General features: G+C 43.7%; 1 protein-coding gene and 1 long non-coding RNA gene across 3 annotated transcripts in view; both read left to right on the top strand.

Annotated features, from left to right (window-relative positions):
* LOC143353339 (uncharacterized) overlaps positions 1 to 15,667 on the top strand; it is a 289,180-nt gene that overhangs the window by 149,738 nt on the left and 123,775 nt on the right. The gene's annotated exons all lie outside the window — the stretch shown is intronic.
* LOC143353340 (uncharacterized) overlaps positions 1 to 15,667 on the top strand; it is a 147,589-nt gene that overhangs the window by 99,407 nt on the left and 32,515 nt on the right. For both annotated transcript variants that reach the window (XR_013082113.1, XR_013082114.1), the window contains one exon: positions 7,833 to 7,894. This is a non-coding gene — a long non-coding RNA (uncharacterized LOC143353340). The remainder of the gene's footprint in view (positions 1 to 7,832; positions 7,895 to 15,667) is intronic.

Here is a 15,667-nt window from a genome sequence, read left to right as displayed (position 1 = left end):
CCAGATCGGAAGAAATGTTTCGTTTTGGAGTTAAAATAGCTTCGAGTGCAAAGGGTTAAGTAAGACTTCCGGAAGGTAGAGCGTGAACGCGTCTGCTGTAATGTCACCGGCAAAATCGGAGAAAATTAAAGTGACTCAAAAGTTAACGAACAGAAATGTCCGTTTAATGCCATTTCCGCGAGCTCGGTGAGAATATAGTGGTGTTTCGTGCGCGTTCGCAGTTCACCAAGGATTTTCTAACGATATTGAAAATTCCCATGGAGCCGGGGGGTTCTTCGGCGATCCGCGTGTCTACCAATTACTGTACGCAACAGTGTATTGTTGAGTGAAAGCTACGCGACGCCCACGTCGCGATCGTACAGCCGCATCTTGTCGCGGTGATCGTGCAGCGGCCGTGTACGTTGCAGGAAGTCACGTGCGTCTGTGTGCAACAGTGTGCATCCCCCTCGCGTTCACGTCCGAATGTCTCGTACGTACACGCTCGGATCGAAACCGAGATCCATTTGCATGAACCTCTCGGGTCCACAGTCGGAGAAATATCGAACCGTGGTTCGAAACGGCGAAAGTGGAATCGAGGGAACCGGGTGCTGTCAATATAATGTCAGCAACAATCCACCGGGACCTTAGTATTTAGCGCAAAATGGCAAACATTCGAACTGTCTAGGTTCGTTAGCCTACAGAGAGAAGATAATTTAACGGGTTCAACAGGAAAATACGAATCGTTGTGATTCTTCTTGTCGGTAATTAAGACGGTGCTGTGAATCGCGTTAATGGGAGTAAGAGCGACATCAATTGATGCTAATGGCCGTCGACAAATGGCTTTCGAATGTGTATCTACAGTGTGCTCGATTCTGTTCGCTGTTAATAGACTTTCCAGTCAGCTGTAGGAACTTTGATGTTTTATAACTGTGACCACTGCAGTTTCGTTTCATTTATAAATCAATGAATCGTACATTTTTCCCTAGCGTCTCTAATTAGTCGATTGGAATGTTTCCATCACCTCATAAATCTTCTTAAACGAGTAAGATGATTATATGAAGAAACTTTCAGTGGAGTAACCTGTTGAACCTAATCTGCTAAATTAGCTTGGACGTTTGTCGGTACAGAAATTGCAGTCACCGCAAACTACCTGGTTAATTATGGGTTTAGAACCGTATGTGTCTATTCCGTAAGTCCGTGTCCTCGGTCCAGGATAATTTGCTATTTCTGTCGTGCGTTCATTCGTCACCGTTATTTTTTAAAGAACGCGTGCACGTGCCGGCGGCGTAATTTTTATACAGGAGTAATTGCTATTTCTGCGATTTGTCCACTGTGTTTTACACGCTCGGGTGAAGAGGTTAGGCACCATTTTTTAGGAAGTTGTCGAGACATCGGCTAGGTGTTGGCCTAAAGCAGCTTTCGAGATAAGATTCCATTAGCGTTCCGAGGAATCGATCGTGTCGCCGTTGGGGACATAAAAAGTTGATCACTGCGAAGTTTCTTTCGCGATCGACGAACAACGAATCCGCAGACGCCACGACCCACTTCCACGACCAGGCGCTCCGTTCTTCGGAGTACCGTAAACCCCGGGCAAAACTGATAAAACCAGGTTTCAGAGGATGAGCCGGGGGTCTCTAGGCTCCTCTCCGCAGCTGCGAACCCGATTTACAGTTACTTGGCCTGCCTGTGTAAGACGTTCAACCCGTCTGTATACAAAGATGCTGCGTTATCAGTGACTGATATCAGTCGTTAAGGAGGATGTATCTGCTGGTATGCCTGGACCTTCACTTAGCTGTTTTCTGCCGAGCGTAGCGTTAAGGAAAGCCTCCGGAAGAGCTGGACGAACAGCCGAAACTAATCAATCTACCGATAACAATGTAGCAAAGCTGATAATAAAAATTCGGGCCCCCGGTTGGACATCTGGACACTGGATGAAATTAAAAGAATTTTGTAACTTTAGATTCTACTATTATTACATTAGACGCTCATGTTTTGTTAGCTCAGTATCCAGGAATACGTAGAATACCTTTCTATTATGACTAATAGACAGTGGAATCTAAAATCAAATGTAAGACTTTTTTTTATAGACCGTTGTTTTCGACTCTGTAAAGTTATTAAGAAAATATAGAGATGATTTTTATTTTGTAGAAGAATTCGCAGCGGTTGTTGTCGTTGTTTGTCGAAGAATGGTGTTTGAATGATTTCCATTGACCCGAATATCGGTTTCCATTGATGCCGAAGACGTTATTGGAGCAGACGATTCATTGTAGTGTAAACTCGTTGCAGCAGCCGAATGGTGGTCGTGTTCTACGATTCCTTGCTGATTTACTCGATGCTTGCTCAATGATCGAGAAGTAGGACAGCACGTTGCGGGATCGTCATTCCTAAGACGGTCTCGAGGCGTTGCTAAACGTTGATATATGTGCAGTAAAAAAATCTGCGAATACGTCACGTAGGATGTTATCTCGGTCTTGCGACGACCGAACGAGCCATTGTTGCCTTAATATGTAAACCTAGGTAGCACTGACCTCGCATAATTAATCCCCTTTTTGGCTGCGAACCCAACTGGATTGGACAGTACATTTCGCTCGCGTTGATCTACGCTCAATACACGCCAAGTTTATCCTCCTTTGTAAACGTACAATTGGTGATTTCGATAACGAATGTAGGCATCCCTCAAATAAGAGCGACGTTGTCTGACAAGCGAAAATTTACTATTGTGATCAAATTGGGACACTTTAAAAAATATTCTAGTTTATTAAGTCGTATGATCACAAAAAAAAATAATATTAATTGTAAGTACACGTTAAATTTGACTGTAATGTTTAGGGCACAAGAATGCTTATTAATAGACTGCTGATCTTTGTGCGAAATAAAAAATATTTGCATCGATTGCAAGACACAGAAGCGAAATATAAATTTCTTTCTTCTTTTAGTTATTTCATTAAGCTAAAACCAATACGCTGGTGCCCTTGAATCTTCTTAATATGTCCACTGCTTTGAATTGTGTTTACCCATTTTTGTCATAAATGCATGAGATCTGCAGTTTACTTATTAATAATGACGTCATTAAGTCCGAATCTTTAACGGTGAAAATATTGAAAATACACTGTCAAATGGCCTCGTGGTGTGGTAAGGATGCCAACATAATTATACAAAGCGAACATAGCACTGCTATAAAGGCAAAATATTGTTGCAGGATATAAAGTAACTAAAACGGTAGAATATTGTAGATAAGGTAGAGTGACCACGTTACCGACAAAAATGGACGAAAAATGGTTTCACGAGCCTCAACTTTTAGTACTTATATGAGAATATTTTTCGCTGGGAAAGGGCTCATTCGGAAGGGGAAGGTTCAATCTAGCGCGCGCTGGTCATGAGCTGACGAGATTATGCGGATATTTGGTAATGTAAGCGGTAGAAGTAGGTCAAAAATTGACGATGTGCACGCCGTGGAATCCAAGCATTTTTATGCCGTTGGATGAGTTTTCTGGATGAAATCGAGAGTAGCGCGCGCTTTTGTCTTGATTCACTGCGAAATAAAGCGAAAAACTTGAAGCACGTTTCTGACGTCAGAATTCATAGTATGGATAATACAGAGCAAAAATTGTAACAAGTTTAGTCACAGACTTAAGACCCGTCGGATCAAGACCAAGACGGATCTTAAGTCTGTGTCTGAAGGCTGTGAATGGAAATTATACAGCAGTTACCGATCTGCTGACTCTGTAAAAGTCACGTGACTGTCCTTGGCTCTTAATAATTTGTTACATACAATAGACGTCACCAGCAATTCCCTCCCCAAAGAATGTAAATTGGGCGACTTACTCGTATAAGGCGTTTTCCAAAATTCCTCGAGCTCATCCCAAACCGGGCACCATAGAGGTCACCATAGAGGATTACAAGGTTTATGATACTCTATTGAGCACAGGAAGTGCTTCGAGTTTTTCTTCCTGACAAGAAATAAAGCAATAAAGAATTGTAACACATGATCCCAGAGCTTTGAACGGCCCTGTACACCTCGTACGTTTACTTGCGCGGGTTTTTCAAAATCGTTCACCGCGTGGAACGCCAGAGGTCGGGATTCTTTTTATCGTGGGGCATTGTGTAGAGCGAGGATGTGGCCGGGCAAGTGTAAATTATGTTTTGTTCTCTCGCGGCGGCGGCCAAGCGGGAGGCGAGCAACAAATCATATCGACACACTCGAGCCTTGGTTTCTTCATTCGCCTCCCACGCCCTCTATCGAACCTCCTCCCTTATCGGCGTTCCACACGCGTAAAAATCCTCCGGCCGATGTCTTCATAAATATGTCCGCCTATCTGTTAATTCTGTCCTCCGCGGGGACGATTAATTAGCGTTTCCATCGAGCCCCGCGTGGTTAGAATGAATAAATCAAATCCGATGTCTTTGATTACTCGCGGCAGTTTTATCGAACGACCAGGGATCTTTTAAGACCTCCTCACGGGGGCGCAATGATCCTCTGTATTTAGTCACTGCATCGGGAATGAAAATAAAAAAATTCACACGAAAAAACAGAGAATGACGTGCAAAATGGATATGAATTAGATTTATACAGGGTGTACGAAAAAACCATTCAATATTTATATGGTATATAGAACACACTGTGCTTAGTAAAAAAGCCTTGGTAAAGATAGTTCAAAGGGTCATGCGTTTCTGAGATCAACTTACTTCCATCGCATGCTTACTTCAGTGTTTATAAACCGCGTTCCGAATGTCCTCATTCCTCTGAATCTCTTTTGTAAATATCAAATGACTGGTAGTAACTGAGTCATGATGTTAGCAAACAAAAATGTTTATATCTCAGAAACGGTTGACCTTTCGACCTATGAGGTACTAAGGCTTTTCTACTAAAATGGTTTTCCTTCAACACTCTGTATAAAGGTACAAAAAAGATTTGTAAAAGATCGGAGGGTTAAAATGGCGATCGCCGAGAAACACGTCAACTATTGAGCCAACGGAGTACGTCCAATCAACAGTAACGATGGGTCATCGGAGAGAACAGCCCGGAGATACGAATGTATCGGCAATTAAAAGCACCGGCGTCATTAATATTTCGTTGGGGGGGGGGGGCACGGTATCTCGATGAAGATTCGTTGCGCCTTTCACGGGGGTATTATATATATACGAAACGTGAATCGCCGACCACCCGATAATTGTTTTCGGAAGGGAGGATGGAACATCCTCGACGGATCGACCTTGGAGCTCGTTTCGCGATCGAGATCGAGACTTTAATGAAACTCGGCCCGGGAATATTTTTTCCAGCGGAATATTGTTGCGATCGTTGAACGAATGTTCCTCTTCGTTATGACTCCGAGCATGAGCGCGGCTTGCTGTCTGGAAATAAGAATAATGCGATCGGTGAGTCGCATTGGTTATTCAGAAGACACCGGTGTAGGTTTTCTCGTGGATAGCGCGCAGTCACGACGACTTTAATTGAAACGTAATACCTGTCCGAGCGCATATTTATTGCTCGATATCTGTGCTGGTAATTGCCGGGAATAACATCGCGAACGTTCCGTTGGGTTTAAGGACGCTTAAATTGTCGATTAGAACGGAAGAGTACGAGGGTGATTATCTGCCGTGGACATTTTTCCCGTGTTCCGCCGACGTTTCTTCGGCTAAAGAAACTCTTGCCTGCCGGTACAGCGAATATTGTCTGCGTGGACACTATCGGAGAAACCACGGAGGGAAAAACTTAACCGTGTCCTGAATATCTTAATTGGTCGTCTTGCAGCCAGAATTTTACAAAATCCGAGCGGCACAATCGATAAACACTTGTCCTCCGATATATTCAGTTTATAGATAAACACACTTCTTTCGAAGCTGTGCATATAAACTGCTAGTTCTTGTTACATTATTTATAATTATATCGCAGACGTTATGCTTTTATCACAGCCTCGATAAACCAGGACTCAGTACGTTAAGAAGCTGAGTGTAGCTTAATGAAATTCCTATCTTGTTTCGAGTCTTGTTCTTAATGGAGGAATCAAGGTTTCCTTCGATTCCCAGTTCTATAAATTATTCTAGAAAAATTCGTTCGCGATTCACCTTCGGTTCAATTTGAAAATGTTTATTTGTAGCCAGAAGCAGTCTAAATCTATTAAATTTTACGATTAAATTACGGTCATGCGTTACCCACTTTTCCGTCACATTATAAATGAATCAGAGTCGGGAGATTTCCCAAGAGAATGAAGCGCAGTATTTCCATCGCTATTGCAATGTTTCTTAACTTTTCCGAAGGCGTCGCGGAGAAACTCGGTTCCCATTTCGTTCGGTTTCGATTCGCGACACGATTCCGCCGGTTTCTTGCCAGCGACGAGACAACGCTCTGTACCCGGTCATAGGATTTGCCATGAGAAAAGTGCAGTCCGATGGGCTCGTGGTTAATGGCGTTATTAAGAGGAGTCCGTTGGAGGGAGCGTGGCGCGCAGGTGCGTACAGGGCGTTGCAAAAGGCGTAACGCGACTGCCGACGATTTTATCGAACCGAAGGAAACCTGTTAGAAGAAGTGTTATTGCGATGCGCCGGTGTATCTGTATGTACGATCGCTAATAAATTCCAGTAACTCTGGGCGCGCGCTGCCTCTCTCATTTTCCACGGCTGCGAGCACCGCGTCGTGTCTCTTTCTTCGCGCGCGCCTGTATCTTGAACTTTATATCTCCTATGAGAATTATATTTCCTCCGTACGTGACTTTTATATGGCCTGCACTCGATCCGACTTCCACACGCAGATCCCCTCTCCTTATCAGCGAGCGATCGCGCTATCATTTGTCCGATAATCGGAACTGTGTCAGAGACTGTCTGTGTTCCGCACGAAAAATCGGAATCGGAGAAATTGTAGTGATCGTAAAATTAATGGAATCGACCGTACTGAAGAAAAAAGACTAGGGAATATGCTTAGTGTTGTGTTAATCCTGTTCCGACCCTCGGTCAACAAGCACAAACAATGTTTGCTAGTATATGGAATTATATTAGGGGTACCCATAATTAATCAATTATTTGGAAATAATTTGTTTTGCCTTTAGTTCTGTACCGATCGTTGAAACGGAAACACGTATTCTTTTACAGTTTTCGGTAAACCAGCCTGTGTTCAAAATATTCTAAAAAGTATAATTCTTTTTACAACCCTGTAATAAAATGGCGGCGTCCGAACCTTCCGAGGATCATATTCGTCATTGCATACTTTTTCATTTTCATGCTGGATTTAATGCGGGTCCCCCTAATATTATAATTCTGTATTATTATCACAGTTCCTGTTATTTGCAGAGAAGTGAAGAATTTGTAGTTCTCGCTCCTGTGATAGGAATAAAGAAGGGGAGGCAGAGTGCAACGTGCATAAATAACAAAATTATTCGTATTAGTAGTCGGGGAATAGGGTAACAGCGAAATCCCGTGTCGGTGGTATCGGTAGTCGAGTTCGCAAGTGGTAAGTGCTTTCTAAATAATTTATCAGCGCGGTTAGTATCACGAGCACTCGGACGAAAGTGTCCTCGGGTATTGAGACGTTATATTCCGGCACCGCGGTTCCCCAATTAATTACCCCTGTCGAATATCGCATGAATACACCCGTTCTCCTTCGACGGTGCAGGTGGTTGTGTTAAGATATATCGGCATTCTTCTCTATGACGAAGCGTGTTACAGTGTGCTCGACGAGAAAGCGCGCATGGGTGCAACAATTTTTCTTTCATCGCCTCTGAATGCTGAAGGTAGACTGCGCGACCGGCGGGTAATTATTCCGCCGGGGCCGTTATGCATTATGACAATTTATTAGCCGCGCGCGCTACTTCGATGTACAGCTGTTCTACAACCCGATGTGTTTTCGCTCTTTGTTTCAGGTATGAGATATTTCCGCGGCGGCGCGAGCTTTGCCGATTTGAAGTATCTGTTGCGGAAGCACGTGAGTTTACACAACTGTTATGAATAATTGGTCACTGTTGGGACAATTCGAGCGATAGGCGGTTATGCAAAAATAGAGCGATACATCATTCCCGGTTCTCGCGACTTTCACGAGCGCTCTGTGTTTTAAACGGACGGATCGTTCGCATTATAAACAAAGAAGCATACAATTTTAATCGCGCGATAAAGATGTAGGAACTCTCTTACTGAGCGAACAAAGTAACGGCGCTGCGACAGTTCTTCTACAGGACGGTTCAAAATTATTGTTCCGATATATGTTAAACAGACTGTACAAGCCAAAGTCACGGGAAATGGTTTTGCTCGACGTTCGTCTCGTTCTCACAACCAACGTTCTCAATTTGTTCTAATTAGTAACTAATTTAATCTTACCTTGATTGCGCTCGCCGCATTCCCTCCCCCGTGAAAAATCCGTGAGCCCCGTTACAGGTACCATTTTCACCGTGCAATGTATCATTCGCCGTTCCTGCTCGATTCTCGCGATCGATCCGAGATATCCGCGGTCCCCGCGATCGGATCGATACGCGGTGCAATTCGTTCCCCGCTGATAATCTCCGCAGATAGAACGTACCCCGTGTTAATTAACATTCGCGCAGAACGCGGCCGCGTAATTGACCCGATGGTTCCCGCGCAACGCAATTTTTCAATGCGCGAAAACACGTTCGGTTGCAAATGTTATTAGAAAGCGCACGGAAATGTTATTAGAATTCTCCGGCGAATTCAATCCACCTTCGAGAATATCCGTGGAACTCCCATGGCGATAAAACACCCACGTCCGCCATTTCCGGTTCATACGGAACCAGATGACTTCCAGCGTCGCCCTAAACGTCGCGATAAATCGCAATTAGCCTTAGACCAGCACGTGGGCTCCTAAAATATATAAAGTGCATTATTCCGGTCGTATTCTTACCAAAATAGTCATCAAAGTTACGATAAAAGCAAGTCGCAACAGCAGAAGTAATTCATTGAACCGAAAAGAAGGAGAAACTTTATTACAAACTTTATTAGTGTCGATCAATATTGATAATTTTGCAATATGTAGTTTTATTAATCATCTGGAGCTTACTTCAACAAAATTCATATTCATATTCATATCTTTATCGACAGTTGTCGAAGCGGTGGAAATACTGCTCGAAACAAAGGATTAAAATTTGAGAGTTTAATATCAGAAATTCCAGTCACGCGGAAAGTGAAAATAAAAATCGTTTGCCTAAACAGTAAAAATGGTTACGGGACGAATGTGTTGCCGCTTACGTCTTCAGAATTGTTACCGCAGAATTGCAGAAAGTAAGCGGTTAGATGGCTTTGCTTAGGCTCGAATTAGCTTTCGCGGGTTAATATCCTGTCGCGGCGGGATGATTTTACGAGCTTCCGTGTAACGAGAACGATATTTCAGAGATAATGGAGGCCGGATGGTAAATTGAATGGACGCGGACGCGTCGCGGAAACCTTCGATCGCCTTAGGAATGCATCGATCCGCGATAGATAGGGAACGGTGAAGCGTTCGAGCGCTCGGTTTCGCACAACCGTTCATTTGCAGCACGTCCGGCTGAGAAATTTATCACTTCGTGACCGCCGCCACCTCCAATGGAGACGGATTGCAAAAGTTTAAGGTGTTTAGCGTTTAACCGTTCACGTGAAAATCGTTCGTTCGCCACGAGGTATTCGCACGTCGAATGCTGATCATTAGACTGACGATCCTTGACCGTTTACAGGCTATAAAATGTTCAAGAAAATTCTACGGTCGTTGGAATAGAAGCAGTAGCACAAAACGAGCAACAGAACAAAACACGATAAAATTAAGGCATGCGTAGAACACTTTCATTTAACTTTTCCTTCTCGAGATGCGTCTCAATCTTTTCACATAGATTCAATCTTTGACGTGTCTAAACTGCATCTGCTTTCGAATTCAGATTTTTCCAAGAGCTTTCGATGAAGAATTTTCAAGATAACATTTTTAATATATTACAGAATAGAGCATAGAATAAATTTTTAAGATATAATTTTTTAATATTTGCAATATTAATCATTTATTTATATATAAGCATTCATGGCAAAAATGGGTCGGAGAAACGCGAAATGGTAAAATCATTTTATCCCCTTGCACTACGGTTTATTTTACGGTTTCAGTGACTAGAACTTTTTTGTAATTCGCAATTTCCTAGAAAAAGGAGAAAATTTATATCTATTGTATGCCTATATGTTCTTCAGTAGCTGTACATTAACAACGCCAAGATAGAATTTTATTTCGGTTTACAGGAAATTAATGACATATTTATTAGACTCTTCTGTTCAGAATCTTCGTCACGAGTATAACTCGATATTGTAAGGCAAGGGGTTAAACGAATTGAACTAACTGAACTCGTCAATGGCGAACTTGAATTTTTATTCTCACAAATGAACTTCGCCAGTCCACATAAGAGCATACGCACCGCAATAACGCGTACAAGTTAACGGAAAAATATTTATAAAGAGGCTTACAGCGAATTACTGATAATTTGTGACACGTTTCGAGCCGGCATTGTGGAAAATAAAAATCACGAAGAATAAGCGTCGCAAACATTCCCACTATATTTAGACAGCCACCTCCAGCTAACGAAGCGAGAGAAACCGATTATCGATTCGATGCCTCGGCCTCGGCGACCGAATGAAATTCCCAGGTGTCGTTTGTATTTTTATGGTGAGAGCCCGATGACACAGACGGACTCCTTAAAAATCATCGCGACGACGATGGTAATCGAAGAAAGAAAATTATCGTGCCGAAGGACACGCGTAATTAAGAAACTCGTTTACAAATTGTAAGATCCGCTCTGTCGGACACCCTGAATGGAAAAAATCATCGCGAAATTATATTCCGTTCACACTTGGGACGGCGTCCCTTTTTTGTCATTTGAAATTGGCCATTACGGTTAATTTTTTTTTTTTATAGTCCATTGCAAATGCCGTGTCAGTATTATCGAAGGCCTCGGTTCGTTTACAATAGCTGCGCATGGAGAGTAACCTGCAACAAGAAATACAATTACGGATAAAAAGTGCATGTAAGAATGTGCAACTGATTTTACAGTGATAGCTTGCAACTGAAAGTGCACAGAACAGATGGTTGATACTCAAACAGTCAGTTTACTGACAGGCAGTCTTCGGTCATTTGTAGACTGCGGATTTTATGCATTTATGACAAGAATGGGTAATCACAATTTCAAGCAGTGGACATATTAAAAAGATTTAAGAGCACCAGTCTATTGGTTTTGGCTTACTAAAACAATTAAAAGAAGAAAGGAATTTTTATTTCGCTCCTGTGTCTTGCAATCAATGCAAATATTTTCCAATTTGCATAAAGGTCCGCAGTCTAATCATTGACCAGTTAACTGTGTTTGACGAGTATACTCGTCATGAAGAAATGGCAATATTTTGTGTCATGACGAGTATACTCGTCAAAACAGCGGTTAATTTTTGCGACGCAACTTAAGTACACATTTTTCAAAGAGGTCGCAACAGCTAACTGGTTAATCATCAATGGACCGAGGATTTTCTGAGGACTGTCAAATTTCGAACAATGGAAAGACAAAAAGGAAAAAAAACTATTCCACAGAGAGAAATTGATCTTCATTTGTACCCTATGTTTTACAACACAGATGGAAACAGTTTTTATTCTGCATGAAGATCCACAGTCTAGTCACCAACAGACAACGGGACTCGTTATCGACCATCCGAATAACTCAACAAAATTCTACAGAGTCTCGGACGTAATGTCCCATAAAGTCTGAAATTAACTTGAAGTTTGAGACGCCGAGACACCCGGACAGAAGCCGGAGGAGAGGAACGCATGTCCGAAAACTGTTCAAGTAATCTCGACGAGCTGCGACCGCCGCCAATAAATTCTAATCTCGTCAGAGTGGCCGAGGGGCCACGGTATGGCCGCAGAGGCCACTGAAAAAGACTCAGATTTACGATCGTCGAGCACGAAAGTCGAACCAGCCGGGAATGTAAAAGTTCGTGACTATTCGTGCCGGTCCGATCCTCCCGGCACAGAGCGTGGATGACTATTGCGCGCGTCGCCTCACGTCCGATCCGAAGGACACCCATCCGGGCTGTGAGTCTGCGTGTCGTGATACCCGCGAAAAAATCAGATCCGCTGGCCGATTGCAAATTGCCCGAGCGGAACCGTGCGAGAAGAGAGTAGAAGAAGAAGGAGAAGCAGTAGGGGGGGGAAGAGGAGGAGTAGGAGAAGTTGGAGGAGGTGGAGTGTCCGTCTCAAAGTCAAAGGTCCGCCGGCGAAACGAAGACTAAGCAAAGGGTAGGTTAGAATGATTGCACGGGATGGCTGGGAATTTACTGCGCCGTAGAAGATCCCCCCGGCTGTTTTAGAATCGCCATTGCAATATGCGCTCAGGTGATACCGTGCCGCGGCAACAGCGGATATTTACCTCGGACCTTCCTCCGTTCGCGCTTCCGTTCATTTCACACAAACCGTTAATGTTTGTCGTAAGACCCTCTACGCGGAAGATAATACCCGCAACCAGATAGCTGTTGTACCCGGAATCGCGATTTTTAATGCTGTTGTAAATCATTTTCGAGCAGATTAACCGACTCTATCCGATACTCGGGCCTTAATAAAGGTCTAATAGCAAGATCATGCTAAAACTATGGCCGTGTACGAACGGTGAGTCGTATCATCGCGAAACTTGACCCGATGATGTACAAGACTATCGGTCCCAATTGGAGAAGTAGCCGCAGCGTTGCCGATGTAAATGAAAAAATTAATTCCACCACCTTTTTGTGCGCATCTCGTAGAAAGTTATCCAGATGAAACAAACCGACGATCAAATCAGGACAACCAAAAATTAAAAAAGGGCCTGGATCTATCTTGACTCAGAATATCAAAAATTTTCATTTAATTTAAACAGCTGTTGGACCAGAAACAACAGAAATATTAATGTATCTACAAAAAGTATGTAGTTCGAAAAACGTGTTCCAACAAAAATTGACAAATAAGACAGTGAATGGTCCTAAACATCACGAATTACATAGTTGTAAGAATGGCCAGCTGTCCGAGGGTTAAGGAAGGTACAGTGAATTCTCGATATATGTCAACAACACGGGTCAACCGAGCCGTGTTATGTTTACACTCCTCGGCGTCCAAGGCCACTCGAGCTTCGTAGCACTTCGAGCACGTATGCCCCGCGGTAGTGGGGATAATTTCGCGACGTTTATCATCGAGGCCTCGGCGACATGTACAGAGAAATCGCTGGATTCTGGTCGAATCGAAGGAGTTGCATCCTTCGGAAACCATGCTTACCAAACAGTTCCCGTCGACGGCGTCATGAAGCAACAGCGAGAAAAATCTCCCGTGTCATCGACTGCCTCGATGACGGTACCACTATCTGCGGATCGCGTCTGGTCTCTCGAGGTTAGAGCGTTTTAGACGCAATTAAGAAGCGTTCCAGGTGGAACGTATGGCTTGCTTCATTGTCTGTTCACGGTGTGTGTGTGTGTGTGTGTACCAGGTTCGAGGAGCGACGTGCTCGCTCGTACAGACGCGTAAGGTACTTCTCCTCGTCAGTATGGACGATAATTATTATCGAATCAAAGGGGACGAAGCCGCTCGATGAGTTTTGCCCGGCTCTTTTATGCAGTCCGCCGCGCCGGTCGAGAGGTCAGACCGAAGGCCTTCGGGCTATGGAGACGTAGCGCAAACCAACCGGAGAGATCCAACGGAGATACATCCATCTCGGACAAGGCGGATCGCATCCTTGGAAATAATCAGTCGTACGCGGCCTTCCGGCCGTGTCAACCGCATTTTTCGCGATCCCGGACGATCGGCCGTCGCTCAATCTGTGGACGATCGGGAGCGGAGATTCAAAGAGTCGCGATCCTGATCCTGATCCTCCCGACACCGCGCTGTGCGTCGACACCTACCGTTAGGTTTGTCAAGGTTTACGACACGGACGTGTGATTTCTTTGCTATTTTTCAGAGAAAGTTTTTCCTCATTTTAGTCCTTTGTTGCTTCATTTCTTGTCAGGAAGAAAGACACCGCAGCACTTCCTGTGCTCAATAGCGTATCATAAACCTTGTAATCCTCTATGGTAACCTCTATGGTGCCCGGTTTGGGATGAGCTCGAGGAATTTAGGAAAACGCCCTGAGATTGCCATTGGGAATTTTCCCACCCGCCAATGTTATACGAGTAAGTCGGCCAATTTACATTCTTTGGGGAGGTAATTGCTGGTGACGTCTATTGTATTTAACAAATTATTAAGAGCCAAGGACAGTCACGTGACTTTTACAGAGTCAGCAGATCGGTAACTGCTGTATAATTTCCATTCACAGCCTTCAGACACAGACTTAAGATCCGTCTTGGTCTTGATCCGACGGGTCTTAAGTCTGCGACTAAACTTGTCACAATTTTTGCTCTGTATTATCGATACTATGAATTCTGACGTCAGAAACGTGCTTCAAGTTTTTCGCTTTATTTCGCAGAGAATCAAGACAAAATCTAGCTCAATTTGTAGCTGGAGACATTTTCTGGCGCGTGCCACTCTCGATTTCATCCAGAAAACTCATCCAACGGCATAAAAATGCTTGGATTCCACGGCACGCACATCGTCAATTTTTGGCCTACTTCTAACGCTCATATTACCAAATATCCGCATAATCTCGTCAGCCCATGACCAGCGCGCGCTAGATTGAACCTTCCCCTTTCGAATGAGCCCTTTCCCAGCGAAAAATATTCTCATACAAGGACGGAAAGTTGAGGCACGTGAAACCATTTTTCGCCTATTTGTGTCGGCAACCTGGTCACTCTACCTTATCGCGAATCTACGGAGCCTTGGCCATTAAGAGGCAAACCTAAGCAGTGGCGCTGCCACGAAAGTGTCAGGAGCTGAACACGCCGAGCGTTTTGAATCCGTCGATGGCGCTCGAAGGTGAAGAAATATGGTCGGTAGACCGTGCTCGATGCTCGGACAATGCTAAAGCAAACAGCTCTGACTTGAATCGCGCGTAAAAGTCAGCAAGGTACTCGGAAAGAGGCAGGACAATCGAACGCGATGAAACGCGACCGAAGTGCTCCGAGAAATTCATCGAGGGATGCTGAATGCAGAGGAAGCCGAGGACGTATTCGGATAAATAAAAGTGCTACCGGTTGTTTGGGATTGTTGGACTTCAGTCGAAGTTTCTCAGTTTGTAAGGAATATTTATTGATTTCTGATCTGGCGAAAAATGCTGGAAATTGTAATTGAGAAAGAACTACAGTGGAACTGAAAGAATTACAGTAAATTCTCGATATGTGTCAACAACACAGGTCTTGTCAGTGTCGTGTATCGTGCAGGAGACATACCCGAGCCGTGTTATGTTTACACTCCTCGGCGTCCGAAGCCTCTCGGTATACCCCGCGGTAGTGGGGAAAATTCGGCGACGTTTATCATCCGGGCCTTGGCGACATATATAGAGAAATCACTGTATATGTTGTTGTTTTTTAGACCACAGGGCCTAAAAATCCTTAAAAAGTAATCATCAGTTTTTCTTGCGTCTATAACGATATAAATCCAATTCAATTGATGCATGTTATCCTTCATTGCACTATGAAGTTTCTGAAAATATTTCAATTGACGACATATAAAGAAAATATTGTGCTAAAAATGACCAGTATTATTGCTTCGGCTTTGTGTGTTCTCAGTTGCTTAAAGAAAAGGAAAACCAAAACATAGTAAAAATCTTTACAAATACCTCTACATATTATCGAGGCTTATTGCATTCCG

Source organism: Halictus rubicundus, chromosome 4 (assembly GCF_050948215.1).
Source record: "Halictus rubicundus isolate RS-2024b chromosome 4, iyHalRubi1_principal, whole genome shotgun sequence".
In the NCBI taxonomy this organism is placed as follows: Eukaryota; Metazoa; Arthropoda; class Insecta; order Hymenoptera; family Halictidae; genus Halictus; species Halictus rubicundus.
This window is presented reverse-complemented; position numbering and strand designations above follow the sequence as displayed.